Raw genomic sequence first — 10,972 nt, forward strand, 5'->3', positions numbered from 1 at the left:
TGGGATGGATCCCTCTTGCCATGTGATGGATTAGAGATGTTGTTTCTCTGTCCCTAATGTACTCTATAATTGCATGGGACACATGAGGGAAGGAAAAACCCTAACAGGGTTGCACCAGGGTTCCCATGGGCAACCATGGGAAACCCTAACAATTAAAATGGGGCATGGGACACCATGGGCTAACCCAGGGTGTGCAATACCCTAATTGGTTTATAATTGGTTTCCCTAGGGAACCATGGTTTTATCCCTGGACCGTAGTTTGGCCTACAAAATTATGGGGTGGAAGTAATGGCGGAAGCAATGGGAGATGATTCCAAATAGTATAGACCGCCATGCCGTTTATCCGTCGCAAAAATCGTCTTTGTCTGTTGGTCCTGAAAAAGACAAGAATCACGAGAAAAAGTAATGACACAATTAGTTTGGGTTGTAAGTTTGCTAACGGATAAAAGATTAAAATGAAAAGAGGGGACATGAAGAACATGATTAAGGGTAATTGTAGCGAAAAGGGTAACGGTACCAATATGGGTGATGGGAGCAGAAGACCCATTTGGTAGCCGTATGGAGGATGGAGAAGTGGATGGGGAAAAAGATGAAAATAAAATAGAATCGGAGACCATGTGATCGGTTGCTCCAGTGTCTATGATCCAAAAGGATGAATGGGGTAAGGCAAGAAGAGCAGTACCTGTAGCGTTGATGAGGGGGTGGGGAGTACCGGTAGGGAGAAGGGATAGGAGCTGCTGGATCTGCTCGGCAGAGATGCTGGGAGAGGCGGTGAGAGGTGCAGCTGTAGTAGACTGCGTTAGATGGGCTGCAGGTGGGCAGGCAGCGGTAGGGCGAGACTGGTGCTTGGACCCTTCAGAGGTTCGGGGCGTCCAGTTAGGAGGATAGCCGTGTTGTTTGAAACATCTAGAATCGGAATGGCCATTGCAGTGGTAGCGGGGCTTGGTGGTGCCCTTATTAGATGGACAAGAAGATGAGTGTTGAATAGCCAGGGCGACCTGTTCAGAGGCAGCAGGGCGAGAGCCTTGGAGGGAACGTTGGCGTTCCTCTTGAAGTAGTAAGGAATATGCTTTGGCCATGGGCGGCAAGGGGTCCATGAGGAGAATTTGACTGCGAACTGCAGAAAAGGATTCGTTGAGGCCTTGCAAGAAATCAATGAGAGCATCAGTTTCCACATATGAAGAGAGTGTGGTCATGGCGCCACAAGTGCTGGAGGGCAGCGGTCGATAAGATGAAAGTTCGTCACGGTAAGCCTTCAACGTGGTGTAGTAGGTGGATAGAGAAGCCGTCCCTTGTGAAAGATTGGAGATGGAACGTCGAATCTCGAAAAAACGAGGTGCATTCTATTGAGAAAAACGTTCGTTTAGATCATGCCAGACATCATGAGCATTGGTGCTCCAAAGAACATTGTTTGCGATGGAGGGGATGACTGAATGGATCAACCAAGATGTGACCATGGAGTTGCAGCGACCCCAAGTAAGGAATTCGGTGGAATCAGCGGCTGGAGCCTTGAGAGAACCATCGATGAAACAAAGCTTGTTCTTTGCCTGGAGTGCCAGGGTGATAGCGCGGCACCAAGTGGGAAAACTGTCACCATTAAGAAGTTGGGTGACAAGAGGAGTGCCGGGATGATCAGAATTGTGAAGGTAATAGGGAGAAGTTGAATCTGAAATTGCAGGGGTGGAGGAACCCATGGAAGTTGAGTGTGAAGACGGGTCGGTTGCCATTAGGGAGGTGGAAGTTTAAAAAATGAGAGATTAAAGAAGGACCGGACCTTTAAACTGATACCATGTAAATATTGGTATAAATGTGTATATATCATTCAATAAAAAAGCTGCAATTTATACAAGTAAAAACAGAATTATCTATAAAAAAAACTTTTTTATTCAAGTAGAAAGAACAAGAAGAGAAATAAATTGGAAGTTGCAAACCGAAGAATTTTCAGCACAACTGTTAGCGTGAATCTTGGCTGAAAGAGCCGTTGGGAATTCCCAATCAAAGCTGATTTTTTTAATACATTTTTTTTTCTTCTGTCAAAAAGACATCCTCAGAATGAATACTTTCAGAATATATTGCAGATCGGAACTCAAAACATCACCGATAAGTCCAACCTGAAGGACCTTCTCCTTGTCTATCACTTTATGGCGACGCTCTGGCAGGTTCTGAGGTTCTTGGCATGGTAGACCTTGGCGAAGGTCCCCTGCCCAAGTAATCGCCCAAGCTCGTAGCTTTGCATCAAGATGTTTCCCTTCTTATCCCATTTTCAGAGCATCACTGAGGCAGGGAGAATCGGCTTGAACTATCTGATGACATCTTCGAACACATGTTTCTGCATTTTCGGAGAAATCTAAGAAAAGGGGAGAGAGAAAAAACTGAATCTGATGACGACCGAAGAAGAGAGAGATCTACTAAATGCTTTATCGTAGTTAGTGTTCCTTCTAATACTTCCTCACCTTCTACTCGATCTTCGTTTCTTCCTCTGTACAAGCCCACACCCTCTGTGATGATTGTAGGCAATGCTACGGTCCATGAGATCATACATGCTTGAAATGGAAACTAATGACATATGTTTTATTTAAGTTCCCAACTCTTGGGATCTCCAGGGTTGTCCCTAGGGAACCCTAGGGTTGTCCTAAGGAACCCCAAACTAGCTTGGGCATCCTATTTTCAATTTTTAGGATTTTCCATGGTCGTCCATAGTACCCTACTAGGACCCTATTGGGGTTTGGTATGACAGAACAATGCTTAGTCCATCTCTTTGATGTCCCATAAAATGATGGGATCCATGTCAAAGAAAATAACACATCTCTTTTCTATCCCATGGAAAGAGGGATCCATCCCATACCCGAATGCGCAGCGGAAAAGAATCGATTTAGGTTACTTTCACATCTCATGAATAATCATAAAATTAAAACAACAGGAATTAACATAAATTTACTAACTTGATGAACCTCAAATGTTGTTCCTCTAATAGACAGTGGTTCTTCTTCCAATGAGCACTCCAAGTAAATAAATCTGAACCTCCAATGGTACAGCCAAGGTTCTTCAAGCCAATCCTAGATCCTCTTCAGTTCCTCAGTTATAGATTTGGGTTTCCAAAACTCTAACTCTCAAAAGTCTAGAGAGCTAGAAAAAAGGAAGAGAAGAGATCACAAGAGAGAGGGGAGAGCCAAAAATTCATCCAAAGGGGGGGGGGCAGCCAAATCGTGGAGCTCTGCCCCCCTCTACGTTTTTTAGCTTTTTGTAAAGCCAGGGTTTCTAAAACCCTTGATGGAAAAAATCCCTGTGAGAGTTTGACTCTCTCTCTCTTTGTTGGCTTTCCTGTTTAAACTCAAAGTGTTTCTAATTAGTGAAGAAGCATAATCTAATAGAGAATAGTATAATTAATTAATTATTTTAATTTATGGACAATTATAATTAGCACCATATCCATTAATTAAATAAATAACTAATTATTTTAGTAAATTCCAAATAACTCCCTACATGATAATTGATAATACAACCCCCCTACTAATCGACACCATCATTATGGAATCCAGGGCATATACACTAGTACTGTCAAACCCCATTCCATAGTACATGTCCATACAAGAGTGTCTGTGTAACTGATCGGGTCCCGCAAAACTCGATAAAATATTTTAATTAAATAACTATATATAATCTATTATTTTATGTAAAATAGGTTTTGCAAAAACCATTTTCAAAACGACACTGGATCCATATTCCGATCAACCATTCACAGACAATCTCAATTTTGGTGTTCCTCAATCGGGTAATGGTGACCATGTTGAGTAACTCCTTCACTCATAAAGTGTTTGCGTATTCCCAGAACACCGGCTTTGACTCACTTGAGTCTCAGTCATTGATGAACCAAAGAATGCGGTCACACTTTGCAGTGACAGGGTCCCCTCAGGTACATGGTCTCGGTGACTCATGTCTATCCCATCCTACATCTGACAGTAAAACATGAGGGAATTGACAAAGTAGATTCTTCGCCAATACACACATCAAACATGTGAGTACTCGCATTCGTATCCTGACATCACATGTCTAGGCATACCCAACGCGACGACCATATGATAAGGGTGCCCAGCCCAAACCCTAGACGTGATTACCATTTTAAGTAATACTTACAGACATATAATGCTCAAAAAGTTTATATCGCATGTGATAATATTAAACCAAAATGTATAAAGGTCCAATACAAAATAAAACCGGATTGAACCGGACCGAACCGGGTTTGATGGACAATTAAATCCAACAGTGCTTTGACCGTAAGGAGTGGGATGAAGGTTGCAGCGGTGGTGGGGCAGTGGTTGAAGAAGAAGAAAGAAAAAAGAGAAAAAAATAGTGGTGGGTCCTATTTTTTTTTTAATTAGAAAAATAAAAAATTAGAATAGGGTTATTTTAATTGAAGGGTAAAATTTCCATTTTAATTTTATATTTAACACCGTCCACTTAAAGGTGCAGGGTGTATGGTTTGAAAACACAGGCGGTCACACTGTATTTAGTACAAACCTCAAGGGGTGACAATATAATTTTCCCTATTTTTATTTACTTCATATTGTTTCTCAAAAGCTTTATTTAGAGGGTATTTGAGGTCACTGTAATTCTATGAGCTATGTTGTTCTCGGACAAGAAGCTATCAGTAATGGGTGTCTTTGGGGGTTGCGGGTAAGCAGGGGGTGGGGGTTAGGAAAGGAAAAGAGGGAGGGGGATATGGGGAGGGTGGAGCAAACTGGTGGGGTTAGATGGAGGAGGGGATCCAGATCCTCTACTTCCGCCTGCCTGGTACTGCTGTGCCCCACACAGAGCAAGGCGGAAAATACTGCCTTACCCTACTCGGGGCAGGGGTAAGGTGGTATTTTTGCCACCTTGCTGTGTCGGGTGCACACGACAGTACGGGCAGGCGGAAGTAGAGGATCTCGATTCAAGGAGGCAGCAGAAGGATGAGCACAATGACATGGGCCCTTTTATTTTTTATTTTTTATAATTAAAGATAAAAATAACTATTTACAAGAGTAAAATAAAAAATAAATAAAAATTTGAGTAACTGGGTTAACTAAAATTGAGTTTAAGGACTCCAAAGGCAATATGTGAAACATATTGGGTACTAAAGCTACAATTTGTCCAAATGGTAGGTACCCTAGATGCCATTTACCTATAAAATAATAAAAAATCCATGTAAAAGATAAATTGCTTTTTTTTTTTTTTTAAATGATCACTGTGGGATAGTTTTACTTAATTGTATGTCATATGATTTATCATGTAATTTGTCCTACATCGAGTGTAATCATATCATCACCGACATCGGTTTTTATTATTATATATGGGGAAGTATTTCTTGTGGGGGGAGCATAAGCATGTGCGGGGGCCAATGAGAGCATGTGTGGAAGTATCAACGACGAAGTCATTTCACGTTTCATGGGGGCAGGGCTGTCGTTTCACCCCCATGTGTCTGGACTCTGGTTGCAGCCACCATGTTCCCCCATAGAAACCAATTTTCTATTATTTATTTATATATTAAAAGATTTTCGTTAGAAACTTATTTATTTAGCCTCAGTAGATGTCTATTGGGAAAGAGAACACCACCTGGTTGTGTGGGGTACACGGCCCCTTGCGCCCAGACAAAGGTCGTGCGAAATGACCACTATACTCCTAGGGATTTTCACCTCTCCATAGGGATGTGGCGGTCATTTCGTATGGGCTTGTGTCTTGACACAGGGGCCACGTGTCACATGTGACCAGGTAGCGTTCTTTCTCCCTTGTCTATTACTTAACAGTTGCAATTAACGATTAAGATCCATATAAGTCGGTTTCTCTTTTTTCTCCGTAGAAAACAATATATGTAATTGCAAAATGCATGTTGTTTTTCTTACAAAGTACAAACACAATTAATTAGCATGATCATTATGGTGCTATTCTCACTTCATGTCTATAGAATGTGAAACAATTTATTCATGACTAGTCATGCATAGTAAGTGTAATATTTATTTTGGCATAATCTATAAAATAAATGTATCGTAGAGAGTTGAAGTAACATTGCAATGCATTATAAAACTAGTAAAACGTGAATAATCAAATTATTAACTTTAAGCTTTGTCTTCCCATTTATTTTGAGATACAAGTATCAAACGATCAATGAGTCTTTCCATAACACTCACTTCAAGTTTAACATATGGTTTATTGTGAGGGAGAAGATTCTCTTATCAAGTGGGTTAGGGGAGCGCACCAATCTAGGGGGGCTTCTGCAGTTCATCAATAGGAAGGGAGGAGAGAGGAGAGAAGAACGAGATAGAAACAGGAATTGTTGGCGTAGCACATGGCGTCAACTATGATAGATATTTCTCCTATTTTAATTATCATTGAGGTGACAAAAAGATGTCCCACATAAGACATTGGAGGAGACCAAAATATTTATCATTGTAAGTCTCTCACTTATTATTTGATGTTATTTATAAGACATATTTTATCATAATTACATGCAAAACAATAGACATATCTCAATTGTAAAACTATCATAGTTGATAGAACAAAATACAAATAACTATCGTATATTCATTGTTCAAAAGCATTAATATTTAAATTTATAGTTCTTGAGCCGTATGACAGGATATGATATGTGATAAAATAATGGGTGGTTCTTGTTGTCACCAAAGTGGTTAAGTAAGAATTTATAATCTTCTTTTTTATTTTCTATTGTTTTATTCTCAAAAGTTATTTCCTGTCTTACATAATTTTTTAGTATGCATGTGAAATGACAAAATTCATCCTCATCAAAAGAAAAAAAAAATGTATTAAACTAAAAGAGCCAAAAAATTCATCCTCTTTATAAATAACTACATTCTTGTTTGATATTAGATAATAGTTAGCATAATGAGTAGCACATGTTGGGAAGGGGCCATGGATCGACCCCAAGGATTTGGGAGATCCATTATACGTATGTGATAGAGATGAAAGAGAAAAGAAAAAAAAAATCGAGTGATTACTATCTTTATACAGTTACATCACATAACAATTTGTCCACATTATCAAATATCATTGTCAAAAGTTGTCTCTTGCACATTTTCAAGAATAAGCGTGATAAACATGGATTTATTTCTTCATTGAAAAAAAAAATTGCATATTACAATAAAAGGGAAAAAAATAAGTTACAAGTGCTTTTTCACCAACCTTGATTACAACATGATTTTCTAGAAACAAATTCATCTTCTTTACTAAGTAAATAAATTTTCATTTGATATTAGAAAAATGATAGCAAGGATGGGAGGGGCCATGGACCCCAAAGGATTTAGGAATCCATTACACGTATGTGGTAGAGAGAGGGGGATAAGAGGGGCATGCAACTCCCCCCGGCCACCCTCCCCTCCCAAAAAAAAAAATGAGTGATCCTTTTTCTTACACAATTATATCACATAAACATTTATCCACCTCATAGCATATCATTATCATTATCATTATTACTTTTAAAATTTCAAATTAATTTTTGTCTTTTTTTTTTTATTTTTTTTATGACAAAAATACCCCTCCATAATCATTTCGATTTTCTTTAATCCCTTCTACTTTCTCTCAACAGTCACATCTCTCTCACTTAAAAAATCGTATATCTATGCACGCGCTCCTTTTAGGGATAGGATCCCAACGCTAGTACATCTCTCTCTCTCTCGCTCTCTCGCTCTCTCGCTCTCTTGCTGGAAAATAATATCTTTACGCACACACTTGGATAGGAACCGGATTCAATCCCTCAAACACAGACGTTTCCATGTAAAAAACCACAACACAGAGCAGAGGGATAACGTACGATAATTGGAGAAACTTATCTTCTCCGGTATGATTCTTCTTGGACCCCTTTTTTGCCGCGTACAATTTGCTCTCTTAGAAGGGATGGGTTTTGCAGGGAGAGAGAGTAGAAAAGCAAATCCATAAATCCACCTCTCTTCGCATCATTCCTCTACTCTTACTTGAAAACCAAAGTCTTTGCCGAAGTCTTCCGATTATGAAAACGAAACTGAGAATCTAAAACGCTTTTAGTTGATTAGGGCTTCAAACTAACTCTTTTGTTTTTGTTTTTTCTTCTAAGTTTCTACAATTTATTGGTATGTTTTCTCCTATTGTGTGTGATTTCCAAAAATTCAGGGTTTTCAAAAAACTTTTGATGAAAAGTTTGATAGAATTCTCATGTTATCCCCTCTGTTTCAGCAATCAAAGGGGAAAGAAATTCATTGGATACGGCAATGAGAGAGTAAAGAAATGCTGGTTAAGCAGATTGGTCCCGTGCCATGCACTGTGATTAAGCAAACAAATGGTGGTGAAACTTTGGGTATATATATTTGAAATGTATTTTGTATCAATGTGAAACTTATAAAACTTCTCCGACCTTCTCTATATATATATATATATATATATATATATATATATATATATATATGTGTGTGTGTGTGTGTGTGCGTATGTGTTTGTATGCCATTTTAGATTATAGTGAGAAGCAACTTAATGATTCAGTGTTACCGAGGGTCTACTAGGTGCAAAAATGGCAACAAGCTCATCAGAATCAGTGCAAAATTTTCTAGGGTTCTTTACTTTATTGGATAGCATGTTTGTTGTAAATCAAACTTTGTTCTCAAACATATCTATGGTTGATAATTATATCATTAGAATGTACATTCAAAATAAAATATCCTTATTGTTCAAACTAATAGTACTGCTGTCACACAACAACTACCATCCTTCTCTCCCCACCACCTAAAGCATACTTTCTAAACATCACTTGTAGCAATAAAACATTCCTTAGAATAGCTGAAATAATTTAATCATTGCTAGCAGGGAAAAAGATGAAAGATTGAACATTTGCAATTTTATGATGAAACTTAATTCTTCTACTATAGAATTTTGGAATTCCTTACTTTGGTGGCTTCATTTTTTTTTTCTTCTCTGTTTTTGTCATATGTTTAATCTAGAGTGATGACGGAGAGTTTAGTGCTCCATTATTGTCGCTCTTCTCCTCTCCTAATTCCTTTTTGATTGTGACAAGCAGGTATGAGAGGAGGAGTTACTTCGAGCTCTATCATTAACGGAGGATCATTGCAACCATTCGATTAAAGTTATGTCCATCTTTCACTGTGTCACGCTAGATGGGAACTGCAGCAAAAGAGGGTCCCTCCTATCACTGTAGCTGTTATAGTAGGGTTAAGAATCCCCAATCCTAATGCCATCCAATGCAACTGTCAGTCAGCGCATGCTCCATCTATGAAATATGTGAAGCTTCGTGTTTTCTCCTTTTTCTTTTTCCCATTTGTGGATGGTAATTTATATTTTGTATTCAGTGGAAATTTCAATTTCTTTCTTCCACATTTTTTTGTGAAAAGCAGCTTAGAACAATTTTGTATGACTGAAAAAAGCCATCCCACACCCTGCAGTAATGAAAAATTATTTGATGTTCAAACTGGGACTGTTGACTCTATATTGATTTGGCTGGACTCCAAGCACAGAAACTAGACTAATGTCTTTAAAGTCCAAGAGTTATTGACTCTGTAATCACCATTGTGGATTTTATCAAATTGTGAACAGTTGGGTAGGCAGTTGAAGGGAATTTATGTAGGAGGAGCATATGGTTATGGATGCTGTTTTGATCTATTACCCAACTGTTGACAACTTAATAGCATTGTCTCTCAATTTATTTTTGAAATCATTTCTCTATCTCATCTTTTCTAGATATTTTTGTTCCAAATTAGCCAGTTGTAGTGAACTGGATTAAGGGGCGTGCAAAATCTGTAGTCTGTATTGCAATTATCAAAGAAAATGTGGTAAGAAAGGTACTCAAAATCAGTGTCTCTACACTTGTAGAGCTTAGCATGCTCAAGAACCTAGCATGGATTAGCAATGTTCAAAGCTCTGGATGGTTTCAATGCACATGCAAGCAACATAGTCACTGGTATCTACATATCAATTGGCAAAGATACAGCCCAGAATGATGAGAGATCTCTCTGCATCACCATGATAGAACCCATTAATGATTGAAGGGATGTTCAGATCTCTGTGACCATGACTTTCATTGAGGTACGTGGTCATTCCCCATAGACACCCAATGTTTGTTACATCTATATCTTCACTTGTGTAAATCAGATAATGTTTCATGTCTTTGCTTGGTGACATTTTATACAAACAAGCTAAGGGCAGCGATTAGAGTTGCAGCATCTTTGTTCTAGTCTTTAGTTACTTTGATCATCCTCATTACCATTTTAAAATCGGAAGTTGGCTTTTTAAATATGAGAAAGATTCCGTTGTTAAAGAATTATATGAAATCTGAAGTAAATTAATTTTCTAACCAATAGGGTTTTTAGGTGTGGATGGTGGTATTTATTCTTCAAGTAGGAATTTGGATCATTCTTTACATCCTTTGTAAATAATATGAATCCATGAAATGCTTCAGCAGCCTATTCCTTATGATTTTTTCTAAGTAATGATTTAATTGCCTCAATATTTTCCTCTATGGGTGTTTCAGAGTTACCCTCCCTAGACCCCTCAATGGTGGGAGCCCCATGCACTGGGTACAGCCTTTTTGGTTTTTCAAGGGATTAATATCTAGGCCAGGAGTGTGTACATTGAGGGTTGGAGATAACCTTCAAAAGAGTAGTACTTCTTTGTGTAAGATCAAAATTGCTAATAATTCAGATAGCCTTGTTCAGCTTCTTTAGGAGGCATTTGATCATCACAGATGACAATGGGAAAGTTGAGCATGTTTGGTTGGTTTCAGCATTAGTAAATTCATTCATTCATATTATTATTTATGGTAATTTACACATACCACCCCTGAGGTTTGACAAAAGTATGATTTTACCTCCCAGTTTTGGATAATTCTGCGTACCCTCCTGAGGTTCGCAAACGTTAACAAATACACCCATTCCATCAGTTCATTACTAACTGCATTAAAATTATGATTTGAACTGACAGAATTGCCCTTGCCATTGGGTTT

The 10,972-nt window shown here is 38.4% G+C and overlaps 1 long non-coding RNA gene across 1 annotated transcript; it reads left to right on the forward strand.

Annotated features, from left to right (window-relative positions):
• Positions 1–243: 243 nt before the first annotated feature.
• Positions 244–10,442, forward strand: LOC122669680. Its single transcript, XR_006334066.1, has 3 exons — positions 244–254; positions 974–977; positions 10,332–10,442. It is a non-coding gene; the product is annotated as an uncharacterized LOC122669680 (long non-coding RNA).
• Positions 10,443–10,972: the final 530 nt, after the last annotated feature.

The sequence above is a fragment of the Telopea speciosissima genome, chromosome 7, assembly GCF_018873765.1.
Source record: "Telopea speciosissima isolate NSW1024214 ecotype Mountain lineage chromosome 7, Tspe_v1, whole genome shotgun sequence".
NCBI classification, from domain to species: domain Eukaryota; kingdom Viridiplantae; phylum Streptophyta; class Magnoliopsida; order Proteales; family Proteaceae; genus Telopea; species Telopea speciosissima.